A 16,168-nucleotide genomic window follows, 5' to 3' on the forward strand; every position below is an offset into this window, starting at 1 on the left:
AAAACAAACTGTCACTGTAAAAAAAATGTTAATACAACTCCCACAGCTTGAAATAAAAGACAAATTATAATCATAAAAGTGAATTGTCTCAAAGATAGGTTTGAGTGACAAAATTGTGAAAGAAAGTAGGAGAGATGGTTTATGGTGCACTTATATACATGTACTATTAAACAAAAATTGTGAATTTGAAATTACAGATGTCAGATCCTTTTTGGTAATATAGGACATACAATTAATCTATCATGCATATTTGGATTTAAATGAGAAACTAAAAAACTATGCACTATTGACTAAGAATATGATAAATACTCAAATTATACATGTCTCAAACTATTATTAAAACTAACAAAACATGATGAGAAAGACTTAAACCACTTGAGATGCACATAATTCCTAAATACCTGCCAGTATCAGAAAAAAAGTATCAAGGTTTTAGCATGGGATGATTGACAGTGGATTTAATAAAGTATGTAATGCATCCTGTATGAAACTGACAAAGGAGAGAACTTAAAACCGGACAATCTGGAATGTTCTTTTCAGACAGGTGGAATTTCTCTGCTTAGCCAACCAAGAGAAATCCCAAGACTCTAATTATAATTAATGATGCAAACAGCTGAATGATTGGAATATATACACCTTTTTCTATTATTCTATTTAGAAAAAAAAAATAAATAAATAAGGCACCTGCATGTACCTTTCAAGTGAATACCTGTGAATCAAGTTAGATGTCAAAAATAGACATTTATAATAAAAGAAAACATTTCTGTGAGACATTTGTTTCTGTGCTGTTTTATGGGGGGCCCTCCATCATTACCCCCACACATAGTGAGACTGGGTTAAATCTAACAGATCACCTGTTAATGTTTGATCTACCAGCTCTTAAATTTCACCTTGTACAGGTGCAAAACACATATCTTAATTATAGACAGATAATTAAATCAGAATGCACTAGAGAGTGTCACAAAAAATAATGATGATCAATTAATTAACATTACCTGCTAATGAATAAAAGTTTATAGTTGGCAGTCCAGGAAAAAAAAATTATGTTCACACAGAAATTCACACAATCAGAGAGAAATTCAGCCACAGACAACTGTAAATTTAATGATGAGAAAAAGCTGTTATGTTACGTTTAAATATTCCCTTAAACCGACATGAATGAGTAGGCGTTGGAAATCAATAGGCAGACTCTAGTTAAATGAGTTGTTTTATAACCACTTGGTAAACCTTCACTATCTTGTCAAGGCTACTTAAATTTCACACTTTTTCACAGCAAGACCAGTGGCCGCAGGCTAAGAAAGCTTAAATCTGATCCAGCATTAACCTTTAGGGGAGAGACACTTTTTAAGAGTAACTAGTTCACTGTAGGGTATGCTTATTCATGTGTGCAATATACAGTGTGACACATGATATACTGATCCCTTGTTTAATCTGATGAGCCATTTGACTTAAAGAATAAATATGATTGAAACTAAAAACTGTGGTCACACCTTGCAAAAGAAGTATCATTCATTATAGATAAGAATCCACAGGAGTAAGTTTGGTAAATGACTTAAGAATATTATATCCCAGTAAGTGCATTATCCCAAGGAAATTATAAGTATTCTTATTGATGTCCTCCATGCACAATTGGTCATTGTAAAACTGGTACTTAGGAATGGAGCTAAATCTTTTTCATTCATCCAGAAATGATGGAAAACTTGCACCAATTGTTTGGTAATATGCATTCCCAAATGCAACTGTAATGGTTTGGGTCGTGGATATCGGCCTGGGTAGCTCAGTGACAGTTGACTAGTGATGCAGGGGTCCTAGGTTCAATTCCCAGTCCAGCCATACATTTTCTCCTTTCCTGTTATAGATTTGGTGCTATTGACCACCCCTGGACTTGCAGGTGAGAGAATAAGAACTTGGGTTGTGTCTTCGAGGAGGAAGACAATTAAAGGAGAGAGGAATGTAATGGTAATAGTGATGCAGGGGTCCCAGGTTCCATTCGCAGTCCATGCAGCCATACATTTTCTCCTTTCCTGTTCCACAACATTTATTACCTGATGTTTAACATAGGTGGCGACTGCTCCTTTGTCATTACAAGTGAAAGTCACTGGCCATTTGGTCCTGTGTCAGAGTAGGCGCTGGCACAATAAAAGCCCCTCTGTTACAGCCTAAACTGCCATGCGTTGGTCAAAATTTGTAGAATTCACCTAAAGATTGGGATGATATCTCCAAATGTACGGAAGCCCATTAGTGCCAAACTGTATATATAAAGGAAAAGCAATATATAAAAGTAAACCTCGATATATAAAGGAAATGCGAAATATATAAACAAAAGCTCGATATATATAAAGGAAATGCGAAATATATAAACAAAACCTCGATATATATATAAAGGAAATGCGAAATATATAAACAGAACCTCGATATATATAAAGGAAAAGCGAAATATATAAACAGAACCTCGATATATATTAAGAGAAATGCGATATATATAAAGAGAAAATTTTTCACTGCGTGACCTGTGTCGCTCAGCTGTCCATCAAGATTATATACAGATTAACTCCTGGCAGGGGAAAATCAGTTTTACAGTACTCTTGTATTACTTTGCCAGAATCACCAGAATGGTGCTATTTAATAGTGTTTGTTTATTTATACATGTATATATTGATGAACTGTAATTGTAGCATTACTTAATATAATGCATTTAATTGAGTAGATGAGCATTTAATTATGTATTCATGAAATAAGTATGTTTATCGTATTTTCTGTGTATTTATTGGCTTTACATGTATTTTTATCAACTTCCTTTTTACAACTACTGTACCTTGTTTACTGTTTTACAAAAAATTAGCCCTATATTACCTTAAGTTTGGTTTCACAACCGAGAATTTATGAAAATAATGTTAAACATGGACTCTTAACAAGTTAAGTTTTTTAAATACCCTAATTCAAATTAATTTAAATCTATTAAAAAAATAATATACTTAGTCTTGTATATCCCCATTGGTTTCAAAGAAAGTGGCTCCCATCAGCAACGTACCTCAAATCACTTGACCTGATGGGAGCAACTTTCTTTGAAACAAATACTGGCACATTCTTAGTAAAGATAAAAACTGCATTTCTCTGAATTGCCTATTGTGTCATATAAACGCAAAAAAAATTTGGGTGATATGATCACCTCCTCACTAATTAAATAATCTGTATAACAGATGTGCAAATAGGCTCCTGATGATGGCGGATTTGCAGCTAAGTACATAAACTGTAAGAAATTAAAAATCATAAACCTCGTATCACACCGCCGAAACACTAAATTAGTGTCGAGTCAAGTGATTTAAGGTACGTGGCTAATGGGAGCCACTTTCTTTGAAACTAATTTCAGTATTAACAACCAAAGAAAGCATTTTATTGTTTAAATAATGATACCACAGACATGCATTTTGCACTGAATTATATTTCAATTGAAAATACCCCAAATTTTTATTGCCATGAAATGAACATATCGAGCAAAAAAGTTTTGATTTTATTCTGCCCCATTTGAAATGTAAGAATAAAGCAGTCTTATTTATAAACTTTAAGCTAATTTAAATCATCATATTAAGACACATAAAGAAATGCAATACACTGAAAACCATCCTGAAACTGAGCCATATCTACCGTTTTCACTCAAACACTAGCTCAGGGAGCCGTTTATCAGATGATGGCGAATCCCTGGTGTAACGAAGGTCAGGCGAAGGAAATTTTTCTTTATATATATTGCATTACCCTTTATATATACCGATGTTTGTTTATATATTTCGCATTTCTCTTTTTATATATCGAGGTTCTGTTTATATATTTTGCATTTCCTTTATATATATCGAGGTTTTGTTTATATATTTCGCATTTCCTTTATATATATCGAGGTTTTGTTTATATATTTCGCATTTCCTTTACATATATCGAGGTTTGTTTATATATATCGCATTTCCTTTGTATATTGAGGTTTGCTTTCATATATTGCGTTTCCTTTATATATACAAGTTGGCACTAATGGGCTTCCGTACAAATGAGTGAAAAATCCTTCAAACAACATGAACAAACAAACAAAACTGTTTTAACTCAGAACACAACTGATATCACCCCAAAAATTTATTTAAATTATGAAGTATATTGGTATACCAATCCTGATTCAAGCCATATATGGCATATTTTTTGTTAAGTTCAGATAACCAAAATTAAAAAGATCTTTCTATTTGTTTTATTACTTTATATAAAGATAGGACTTTTCTGTAAATTACACAATTTAAATCTATCGCATTTCAAAGATATCAAAAATTTAAAACAACAACCGATTTATTTGCAGACTCCACTTTTAAATAACAAATTTAAACTCAGTTTAACCATAGAAACATGAGATTATTCAAGTTCAAAATCAGTGAAAATTTGAATGTAAATAACATATATATCATGTACATCTACACTTAATCTCAAATTAATATTTTTTAGCTCAGATAAGCCATATATAGCTTTAATTTAATGCATTTTTGAAAATTTCAGCTTGAGTAGTAATATACAATTATTGCTGTTTTTTGATGTCAATACGATGATTTAGACACCTGAAGAGTACAATATTCACCGAGCCCGAAGGGCGAGGTGAATATTGTACTTTGAAGGTGTCTAAATCATCGTATTAACATAAAAAAATAACAGCAATAACTGTTTTATTATATGATTATCTATTTTTGGTCCAATGTAGAATAAATAATTCCCTATATTGACCTGGAAATAATTCCTTATATTGACCTGGAAGGTCACATGCAGGTCAATATAACATATTATTTTTTCTAACATTGTTGGATCTCAGCCAATCAGAGAGATGGGAATTGTTCAATCATATAATAAATGTGTATTATACAGTTTGAAGGAACAATGTCATGAGGTCATAAACACGATGCATGAATATGCTCACTTAAGTCTTTGGTTCAGGTGGGTTTAAAACACTTATTAAATGCAATCCTTTTTACCAAAATTAAAGAAGAAATAATATTTTTTTTTTTTTACTTTACACCGGGAGAGGCTTTTTTTCTGAGTATTGAAATGCACTTATTTGGTAGATTGGTTCCTTATTAAGCTTTGAGAGAATTTTAGCCCCTCCTTTTATTCTTCTATCAGATAGGTATAACAAACCAAAAAGCTGATCCCATCCTTACTTTAATCACAGAGCTGAACTTTTATGTCCTTGGATGTATTGCTATTTCCTTCACCCTTTGGTCTTCTCCTCTTACCAATTTCAGCTGATCTTCTACCAGGGGATTCATTGGCAATCTTTCCTTAGATTTGTCACAGGAGAGGAAACTTTAATTAATTCTAATTATTATCCATTGAACACATTACAAGTACAAGGTTCTCATTAGCAACACAAGCCACAAGGAAGAGAAGGATTTCTATACACATCTTCTCAATGGCTCTAAGACATTCTGCCAAGTTCTTTTGTTGCTGATTCTGGTATTTTATTTTTAATACATGTACTGCATTCACAGACACGCTTGACCATCTTCTGGTCTTAAGAGAATTGGAGAAAGCTCAATCTCTGTGCAAAAATCAATAGGATCTCTTGTCCTCGGAAATTAAAATCTGCACTTGATTGCTTCATACATTTCTCCATATTCTAGCTTCTTCAAATGCCTTTAAAAAAATGCAAGAAAAGGCTTTTCTATGATTAAAATGAGATAATAGGATCAGAAAACTAACACCTTATGACTTCTCTAAGTGTGCAGTTAGCAAAGGATGATTTACTGGGAATAACTCTAGATACTATTACTTTTCAGGTTTGTTAGTGACTGTCTACAGAAATATATCAGGTTGACTATCTCATACACATTGATCAATCCGATATATTTCTGTAGACGATCACTTACAAACCTAATCATAAGTGTTGTGTTTTGACATTAGGACCAATAACAGTGTACAATTGAAAAGGAGTGCTACAAATTCAAAATCTACATAAATTCAATTGCAGCATTGACAAATACTTAATGATGTGAATGAGTAACCTTTCTTTTAAAAGTGAAAACTAATGCTAGCATATTTTGTTTTCTCTAAACATGGATAATATAACATCATTTTGTCTGCCACATTCATGATATTGCCATTTATATTTTGTTACTAGCCATCTACAGAAATATAGACAGCAGGCATGTGACAGTCGTTATCCAATGAAAGGGAGTCATTTTAGTTCATTTAGGCACAGCAAACTGAGGGACTAATAAACCGGGATTATAATTCTGAAGTTACTGTCTTAAAAACACTTTTAGGAACTGATAACCAGGAAAAATTTTGAAAAAAAATTGCCATAAACCAGGAATAATTCTCAAGACAGATCAAAAGTATATACACAGAGACTGATAATCCCAGGGAAAGTTCTGAATACACCATCCTAAGTTCAGAAATGGGCACTGAAAAACCAAAAATTATTCTGAATTCACCATTCAAAAAACACATACATGTACATGGACTGATTAACCAGAAATAACTCTGAATTACACAGTCCAAAGTACACATACATAGACTGATAAACCTGGATATTATCAACACACACAAAGGAACACAATTAGTGACAGTTGGCATCTTGAATACAAAGAAGATGGATTGACACTCATAGTTTACCAAAAAAGCTATGAGGGTTCTTAAAGTAAAAATTATGAGTATGGTGTAATGTTTACGAGTGCCCATCAGGTACATTTGCATTAATCAAATAAAGGGTCAGGATACACAAAATAGGCTCACTAATTAGATAGAATGAAGAGTGTTGTGGTACAAACACTGAAAACTAAAAAAGCTACACTTTAAATTGTATGAGTTTGGGGAATTTATTAAATCTTTTGTACCCTAGGGCTTTTTCACCTTTTCTTCCCTATTTAGTATTCTTATATCACATGTTCATCAACTGTATTTCATCTGAAATCCTGTCTCATGAGGAAGATAAATTTTATAATTTATATCCAACAATTAAACAATGAATTTTCTGTATTGGACATCTTTGGGCCATTTTGTCTGTTTTCCCTTTCCTGACCCTGACTGACTATAAGTGACCAGACTCAAGAATTTGTTTAAACCTCCAGGAAATATTATTGTTTTCCATCTTTTTAAAACTCATTCCAGATTTTTTTGATCCCATCAGCAACTGTTATAACTTTATTTATATTCACAAGTGATTGATCAATAATGCTAATCTATACAAGCCCATATTTAAAAAAATCCCCAACCACATCTTTTTTATCCTGAATCAGGAGAGGGTAACGAAGCATTTTTTTTATTGATGGTCTTGCTATATTTTCTTTGGTTCTTCCTTTCTGCCCCTGCCATCTAGCTGTTAACTGTTTTTTGAAACATGGTGGCATGGACTGTAAGAAAATTATTTTAATTCATATGGATACATTCTAAATTTATGTTACAGGAGATTTATTTGTAGACAAAAAAGCCTTGAGGTGCTAGGAGTTTTCACTGGTGTGGGGTAGGAAGTATTAATGGACACTAGCTGTTGAAAAAGCCCTGGATTAAAGTAGGAAGCTTTGAGAAGGATTTTTAAAGATTTTTCCTAATACATGTATCTCAATGCAAACATTCACTCCATATTGCAGCCCTATCCAAACCCCATGAATTGGCAGTCAGACAGGTTCCACCACTGGTGGCTAGATAGCTCAGTTGGTAGAGCACCTGACTGGAGATTCAGGGGACTCGAGTTCAAATCCTGGTCTGGTCCATCATATTTTCTCCTCTCCTGTTACATTTGGTGCTGTGACCATGCCCTGGAAGTGACAGGTGAAAGATCTGCCAGGGAAGAGCCTGGGTTGGTGTCTTTGGGGGCTGAAGACCTTTAAGGAGGACGGGTTTGATCGCCGGTAGCCAGATAGCTCAGTTGGTAGAGCACCTGACTGGAGAATTCAGGGGCCCAGGTTCGAATCTCATTCTGGTCCGTCACATTTTTCTCCTCTCCCATTACATTTGGTGCAAAGACCAGGATTCAAACCTGTAACCATGTTAGTCACCTTCTGGTGAATTTTGGTTTTTCCTGGAAAAAATAGTTGTTGAGAAGAGGAATTTTATATACATGTAACACTTCCCTTTTTCCAGTATATAACACCTTCCTATTTCCAGTTTATAACACCTTCCTATTTCCAGTGTATAACACCTTCCTATTTCCAGTAATGAGTTTATAACGCCTTCCTATTTCCAGTTTATAACACCTTCCTATTTCCAGTTTATAACACCTTCCTATTTCCAGTGTATAACACTTCCTATTTCCAGTACATAACACCTTCCTATTTCCAGTTTATAACACCTTCCTATTTCCAGTATAACACCTTCCTATTTCCAGTGTATAACACCTTCCTATTTCCAGCATAACACCTTCCTATTTCCAGTATATAACACCTTCCTATTTCCAGTGTATAACACCTTCCTATTTCCAGTAATGAGTTTATAACGCCTTCCTATTTCCAGTTTATAACACCTTCCTATTTCCAGTTTATAACACCTTCCTATTTCCAGTGTATAACACTTTCCGATTTCCAGTATATAACACCTTCCTATTTCCAGTTTATAACACCTTCCTATTTCCAGTATATAACACTTCCTATTTCCAGTACATAACACCTTCCTATTTCCAGTTTATAACACCTTCCTATTTCCAGTATAACACCTTCCTATTTCCAGTGTATAACACCTTCCTATTTCCAGCATAACACCTTCCTATTTCCAGTATATAACACCTTCCTATTTCCAGTATATAACACTTTCCTATTTCCAGTTTATAACACCTTCCTATTTCCAGTATAACACCTTCCTATTTCCAGTATATAACACCTTCCTATTTCCAGTATATAACACTTTCCTATTTCCAGTTTATAACACCTTCCTATTTCCAGTATAACACCTTCCTATTTCCAGTATATAACACCTTCCTATTTCCAGTACATAACACCTTCCTATTTCCAGTTTATAACACCTTCCTATTTATAACACCTTCCTATTTCCAGTATAACACCTTCCTATTTCCAGTATATAACACCTTCCTATTTCCAGTGTATAACACCTTCCTATTTCCAGTACATAACACCTTCCTATTTCCAGTGTATAACACCTTCCTATTTCCAGTGTATAACACCTTCCTATTTCCAGTATATAACACCTTCCTATTTCCAGTACATAACACCTTCCTATTACCAGTACATAACACCTTCCTATTTCCAGTATATAACACCTTCCAGTTTCCAGTATGTCTCATCTATTTTTTTTTAATGAAATTAAAATTCCTGTCCTTAATACTCCATTATAATGATTTGTCTGGTTGAAATTGAGTAATAGAGGATCTGAAGAAGATGAAAACATGAAATACACACAGACAAACATACATCACTAAAAGACATTTACCAGATAAATATGTATCTATATAGAAGTTTTATTGGTGGAGTTTGATGGTTCCTCAATTCACAAACATGTACATATTCTTCGACTGGTTAATATTGTGCTTTAGTAGAAATTTATTTGTGAATAATTACGCTATTTTCTAAATTATAACAATCATGTTAGGTTTGGTACAGGCTACGATATTATCTGGTACAAAAATCAATTTTCCTCCTCATAAACTGCTCTAAACAATAGTCCAAGCTGCCCCTTTCTGCTGCCTCATGATAAATGTTGTATGGCTTTAATCCATGACCTATTTTGTCATAATCATCTACCAACAGACAATAGCATGAGCATATCAACATATTTAAAGCTATACACAATCATCACTGATTGACTGGCCTACAATACTGGCTGAGGACAGAGGTCAATTTTAAAAATCTACAACTTCATACACACATGAACAAGGCAAATGATCAATGTAATGTCTTGCTTCAACACTGGAATTGGTCTATCTGCTTTAACCTGATCTTGCCTTCTTACTAGGCCTTCTGTTTCATATGTTATATCATAAAAGATAGCTAAGGAGAAAGAAAGAGAGAGAACTATTTAAATACTCCAGAATAAATACTCCAAAACTTTCTTTGAACTCAAACAACTTTGCAATATTTTTAACCAACAATAGTCTCTGAATATTATCTCATTGAAGAGAGGCACTGCGTCAAAAGAAGTTCCAAACAGAAGACTTGTAAAGAATGACATACATGACCACTCCACATAATAAATAGGTGCTAAAACAGACATACTCTAAAAAGGTGCTAGAACAGACATACTCTAAAAAGGTGCTAGAACAGACATACTCAAAATTTCATTTATCCAGAAAACATAAGTAGCATGCTCCATCAACATCAAATAATAGTATGCAACTTTAAAAACAAATAATCTCCAATTTTTGTCCATCATAAGGATTATAGTTAGGGTTGTCAATGAATAGTCGACTATTTGACTATCAGTCGAATGGACCGACAATCGAATAATGATATGACAATCGAATAAAGAAATGCAATAGAAGAGTGCATGAAAACGAGATGGAATTATCTCAAAATTGAGAAATCTTTTTTTCCTCAAACACAGTCGATAAGATAAGATAATATTTCCTTCACAAAACTGTTGACTTTCCATGTACATGTAGAAAGTACAGTAATTACAGTGTATATAAATGCTTGAGTACCGTGATAATTATTTGTCAAATTACTAATCTGTATTCTTTTTGTGATAAATTATCCAGTCCTTTTCTGGACTATTTTTTTTTAAATTTATTCATTAGACTTAACTGATCTCATACCATTTACCAATTATATTTTGTTATTCTAAGAATATGTTCAAATGCAGGGAACACACTGTAGCCGTGACACACGTTTTGACACTTCAATAATTACAAATTAATACTAAAACAGCTCGCTTACATTGTAAGGACATTTTGGCCGGGACAATCAACAATTGAACAGTGGTTCATTGTTTAACAATATCACTGGCATCTGATGTGTTGATAGTGTGTGTTAACCCCCCTAACCCCCTCCCTGATTTATTTTATAAGCTTTTAAAAAATATTGTGCAGGCAATTTTTTTAATGCTTATTAAAATAAAAACTGATTTATGAATGTGATTGACAGGGAAATCATATGTTTTGGAGAAATTTACGGTCTAAATTTATTTCGCAACGTCATAAGCATTTGATGTTACTTTATGTGTAAATACAGGTACATAGGTTTTTGTTATAAATACTTGAAGTACCCCGAATATTTGACTATCATTTGAACAATGCTATGGAATAGTCGATTAAGAAAAATAACTATTTTGACATTCCTAATTATAGTGCATCTTGACCTGATGAACCTAGTAAACTTATCTTTGATCACTCATCAGGAAAATTCTGGTATATGTTCAAAGGGTTCCACCCTCCACCCATCAAAAACTTTATTGCATATGAATGACCTAAGGAGAACATTTCTACAACAAAATTCTTAAATTTTAGTCCATTGATTTGAAATGAGGATTCTGCTTCTTACAAGGGTTAATAAATTTTAGTCCTGAAACAAGAGGCCTAATTAAATAAAATTAGTTTTGACTTTAAATAGCTTCAATCCAGGGATTGTCACATTGCCACAGGCTTGGCTGTATTTATGCTGCAGCTTTCATACAATAGAGAAATCAAGAAATTGCCAAAAAACCAGGACAGACTTGTAGAAAAGCACATAACAAAATCATGGCTGTGCTTACCACAGCATTCACACTATGGCTTAAAATACATCCTTTATCAACTTAGCTGGAAAAAAGATCGTTAGGCTTTCAAATTTTGTCGGAATAAATTCTTACAGTTACATAGTATAAGCCAGTCTAGTTGAATTCCGAAAACAGAGTAAATGGAAGTATCAAAATCATACCCCCCAAATGGAGTATGAGTGTACAAGGACGCATAAAAATGTGTTTATTTCACACAAAAAGTAAAGGTTTACAAAAAAGGGGTTGGTGCAGAGTACAAGGATTATTTTGCAAATGTTAATAAACCAATAGATCATAGAATAGGGGTGTTTCAGGAGATTGTGTTTTACAAAAATGTAAGTTTATTGTACAAATTCATGATTTTTTCACGAAGTTGGCCATTTTTTCTTCTTTTTTTTCCCTTTTTTTTTTTTTTTTTTTTGATCTTTGACACCCAGGTATTTTAGATAATTATTCTGATTAACAAACAAAATACAATGATGAATATTTAAGAGAAATTATCATTATGGAGTTACCTCACTAGCTAGTGCTAGTCGGAGTGTGGCCTTACTATATACAACACAGCCACTCCAAATTCCTTTTTACTTTTATTGAAATTGATGACAGTTTTAAAAGAAACATTTTTTGTTAAAAATTTGCCCTTTTTAGGCTTTATAAAATGATCCATGTGGAATCACAGTCAAGAACTTCCTAATGTCTTGTTGGATTTGAAGATGGAAGTTAAAAGTGGTATCCAACAATAATTATACGCAACTGTACTCACCCAAACAGTTACACTGTCAATATCTTAGCAGAATTTAAACTTAAGGACAATAATAGCGAGCGCAGCGAGCGGCGCAAAGCGCCGCTCGTCACTGCGAGCTCTAACGACAACGCCTGGGCGAAGAGAAAATTCGGACTACTGCACATTCATTCAATAGAATTTTTTTCCGCAGTAATTCTGACCCACAATGCATCGCTTCTTGTTCTCGCTGCTAACTTCGTTCACGCGGTGACAACAACTAAAATTTCACAAAAAATAAACTCACCTTAATTAATGGCTATTGCATGCAGATAGTAGATGAAACGTTCTTTGTTAAAATATTTGCACTTTTTAAACTTTGTTTATGGAAATGCAGCTAACATACGACGTCATGTGACGTCACAGTGTAGACGTTCCAAATGTCTCGTGCGGTTTGAAGAGGCGGATCTTAAAATGAAGTAAACAATGCGCTCACCCCAACGGTCGCACCGTCAACATATTATTTTTGTTCTTTTTTGTTAAGGGAGATAATATGTAGATGGTTTTGACTGTGATCCGGTTTGACGGTTTGATATGATCCAATTTTATAATAGTAATAGCGGAGGAAGCAATGCAAAGCACCGTTTGCACTACAAGCTCTAACAAGTCTGGGCAAAGAGAAAATTCAAACAATATGATCCAAATGAATTTTTTTCCACAGTAATTAACCTCTGGGCCCAAAATCCGAATTGCATCTCGACGCAAATTACACTCTCACAGTAACAACAAAAGTACACTTTGATTTAATGTATATTGTAGATATAAATGGTAGATTAGTCTAAACGTTCTTTATAATAATTAGCACTGTGTAGGCTTCAGTTTGGATCTAAATTAAAACTGAATAGGTATCTGCGCTCGCCCTAACGGTGGCTTCGTCACATATTATTATTATTTTTACTATATATATATATATATATATATATATATATATATATATATATATATATATATATATAAGTCTGTACTTATATAGATTTTGTCGGGTTTGATGAACCTGAATTAAATGCTTATATTATAAGATTCTGTCTAGACTGTTCTTATGACATGATTATATATAATTATATTCGCAATATCTCTACACTTCATTTTTTAGTTTAAGCTATTTCTTTTTAGATTTCTTATTGCGTCACTACTTACACTAAGAAAGAAGAAACAAAATATACCACTCTACTTTCGTCTTCTCGGTCTTGTCAACAACATTGCAACATGGTTAATGAACAACTTTTACAGAATATTGATCCCGATCGGTTTGCAAATAACCACATTGTCTTTGTTGTTGATTAGCAATTTGCAATAGAAAACATTATCACTATCATTCTTTTCAAAAACAAATAGTTTTGCATGAAAAAATAAACCGTGTTTTACTACGAAATTTTGCTAATTAATTGTTGAACATTTACCATTTGGTTAAACATGACGAGGTGGCCGAGTGGTTAAGGCGATGGACTGCTAATCCATTGGGGTCTCCCCGCGTGGGTTCGAATCCCATCCTCGTCGGAACAAAGTTTTTTTCCGTTTTATCAGGGAGTAGTGTACGTAGTTCCCTGACTATATGGAAAAATATTATTGTTCAAAGCATTAACATGGAAAACGAAAGTTCGGGACGGTATATAGTTATCAGGATAGATCCGTCCGTCCGTTTGTCATGCTTCTTCCCCAAACTACTCTTTTATCTTAAGCAGTAACTAATTTATCTTTTGTAATATGATAAGATGTGCAATAATGTTTCAGAGTTTCCATGTTCCTCCTGGGGATCAATGGGGGTCAAAAACGATGTTTTTCTACAAAAACCTGGTTCCCTCTTACATTTTGCAAAGTAGCCAAATCATCTTTGGGAAGGTGATTACAGAAACCCGGTATTCTATGCATTGTGTTATGAGCATTGAAAATATATTTGGCTAATGGGTAGGGATCTCAATCATTTTAAAGCTATTTACACAATTATAAAATGGTGGGGGTTGGGATGACCCCTGGGCTCTTACCCAAGAGAATATTTCTATACATGTATATGGTTTAGGGGTGGGTATCTTACTGTTTTTGAACTAGAAAAGTTGAAACTTATGCGAAAGTTTTATTATATAGTGTAGATTTAAGTTTATTCAAATTATGACCCCGGCATGGGATGTATGTATGCCATCAAAGCTTTTATAGCGAAATATGTAAGAAAAAAATCCTTAAACGTTTTATTCCTAAGAACCAATAGCTTAGAAAAATTGAAACTTAATTCTGTGAAAGGTCCATTACATAGTATAGATTCAATTTTGTTCAAATCACGACTCCCGGGAGTAGGGTGGGGCCACAATGGGCGATCATGTTTTTACATAGGAATATGTACGGAAGATTAAACCTTTAATTTTTTCTTTATAATAGCAAAGAGTAGACATATAGGGAAGAATCCTCTGATCAGGAAGTGAAGAATCTGGTTTGTTCAAATTACTCAGAACTTTTTTTTTTTTTTTTTTTTTTTTTTTGCACATTTACCAGTATACATATGTATAAGGAACAAGGTCTTTGTAGAAAAACGTCCTTTTCCGAACTCTATTTGGCCCCTAGGTGAAAATCAAAATTTTAAAATGTCAATGCTAGAATTCTCAAATCAGACAATTTTTAAATACTGGTATAAATAAATAAATAAACAACTGCACTACATAGTACTTTATTTACAATCTCTTCTAAATACATTTTTGATCTTGCATTCACTCAATTTTTTTTTCAGCAATATATACCCGTCCGTATAATGGTTGGTTGTTTTGCATTTGTCAATTCTAGTTGACTTTAATTACAAGAAAACTCTATAGGGCTTAGATATTGAACATCTGAAACATAATCCCCCAACGTGATCATGTTCTTCTTCACACTACAACTTTAGTCCTTCTGGTGATGTAAATATAGTTAATAAATGAGGACCTTAAATCACTTATTTTAAAAGGGCCAAAATTTAGGGAACCCCGATCTTTCAACTGGCATCATTATGAATTCTGTGGAAGATTACGCCAGGCGATGGGCCAAACATGAAAAAAGAAAACCTAGACACTTTGTCAGCATGAATTAAATGTATCAGATGGATGTTAAAATCTCGCATTAAGCGATTGAGGGGCAATATGAAAATAATCTATCCTTCTGTCTTCAATAATTCAGAAGTGAAAAAAAGAACTTGATTAGACAGATTTTACTGGTCCCAGCAGACAAAGCACAGGCCCGTAGGAAGCAATTTCAGATGGGGGGGGGGGCGCACAGCCATACATTTTCAGTTTTCAGTTTTCAGTTGGAGGGGCACTATCAACTATCAAAAGTTCCTTGACAAGAAAAGAAGAAAAAAAAGGTCATCAGACGTTTTATTGAGGGGGCACAGGCATGTAGTAGCTATGTCTATATCTCGGCAAAATTATTTGGGAGCATCCCTCCCCGTGCCCCCCCCCGGTTCCTACGGCCATGAATCAGGTAACAACATTGTCCTTGTTTGTAAGACTCATAATTTAATTGTATTTCAGAGAAACAGGGATTTAGTTCTGCAAGTGGTAATCCAATTTATACCTATAGCTCCCTTGCTATGGAGGAAATTCTTCAAAATCATGTCAGTTTAAAATATTTTTTATATTCCCAACAACCAAAATGAATTACCATATTTAACATATACTAAATTGATAAACTTCATAAAAATCCCTACAAACAAGAAAAGAAGGGGATGACCCTCTTTTCCATTTCGGAATTCTTACGGTATTTAAT

The 16,168-nt window shown here is 33.7% G+C and overlaps 1 protein-coding gene and 1 non-coding gene across 2 annotated transcripts in view; one reads left to right on the forward strand and one right to left on the reverse strand.

Annotated features, from left to right (window-relative positions):
- The window catches only part of LOC133181767 (protein dispatched homolog 1-like), a 31,413-nt gene extending 17,808 nt beyond the window's left edge, over window positions 1–13,605 (reverse strand). Inside the window, exon 1 of the mRNA XM_061316355.1 lies at window positions 13,580–13,605. The gene's annotated coding sequence lies outside the window, so the exon portion shown is untranslated. The remainder of the gene's footprint in view (window positions 1–13,579) is intronic.
- Window positions 13,606–13,857: 252 nt separating this feature from the next.
- Window positions 13,858–13,939, forward strand: Trnas-gcu (transfer RNA serine (anticodon GCU)). The gene has a single exon. It is a non-coding gene; the product is annotated as a tRNA-Ser (tRNA).
- The last annotated feature ends 2,229 nt before the right edge of the window (window positions 13,940–16,168 follow it).

Source organism: Saccostrea echinata, unplaced genomic scaffold (assembly GCF_033153115.1).
Source record: "Saccostrea echinata isolate AGI-Se365-2 ecotype Australia unplaced genomic scaffold, CSIRO_AGI_Sech_v1 ptg000009l, whole genome shotgun sequence".
Classification (NCBI taxonomy): Eukaryota; Metazoa; Mollusca; class Bivalvia; order Ostreida; family Ostreidae; genus Saccostrea; species Saccostrea echinata.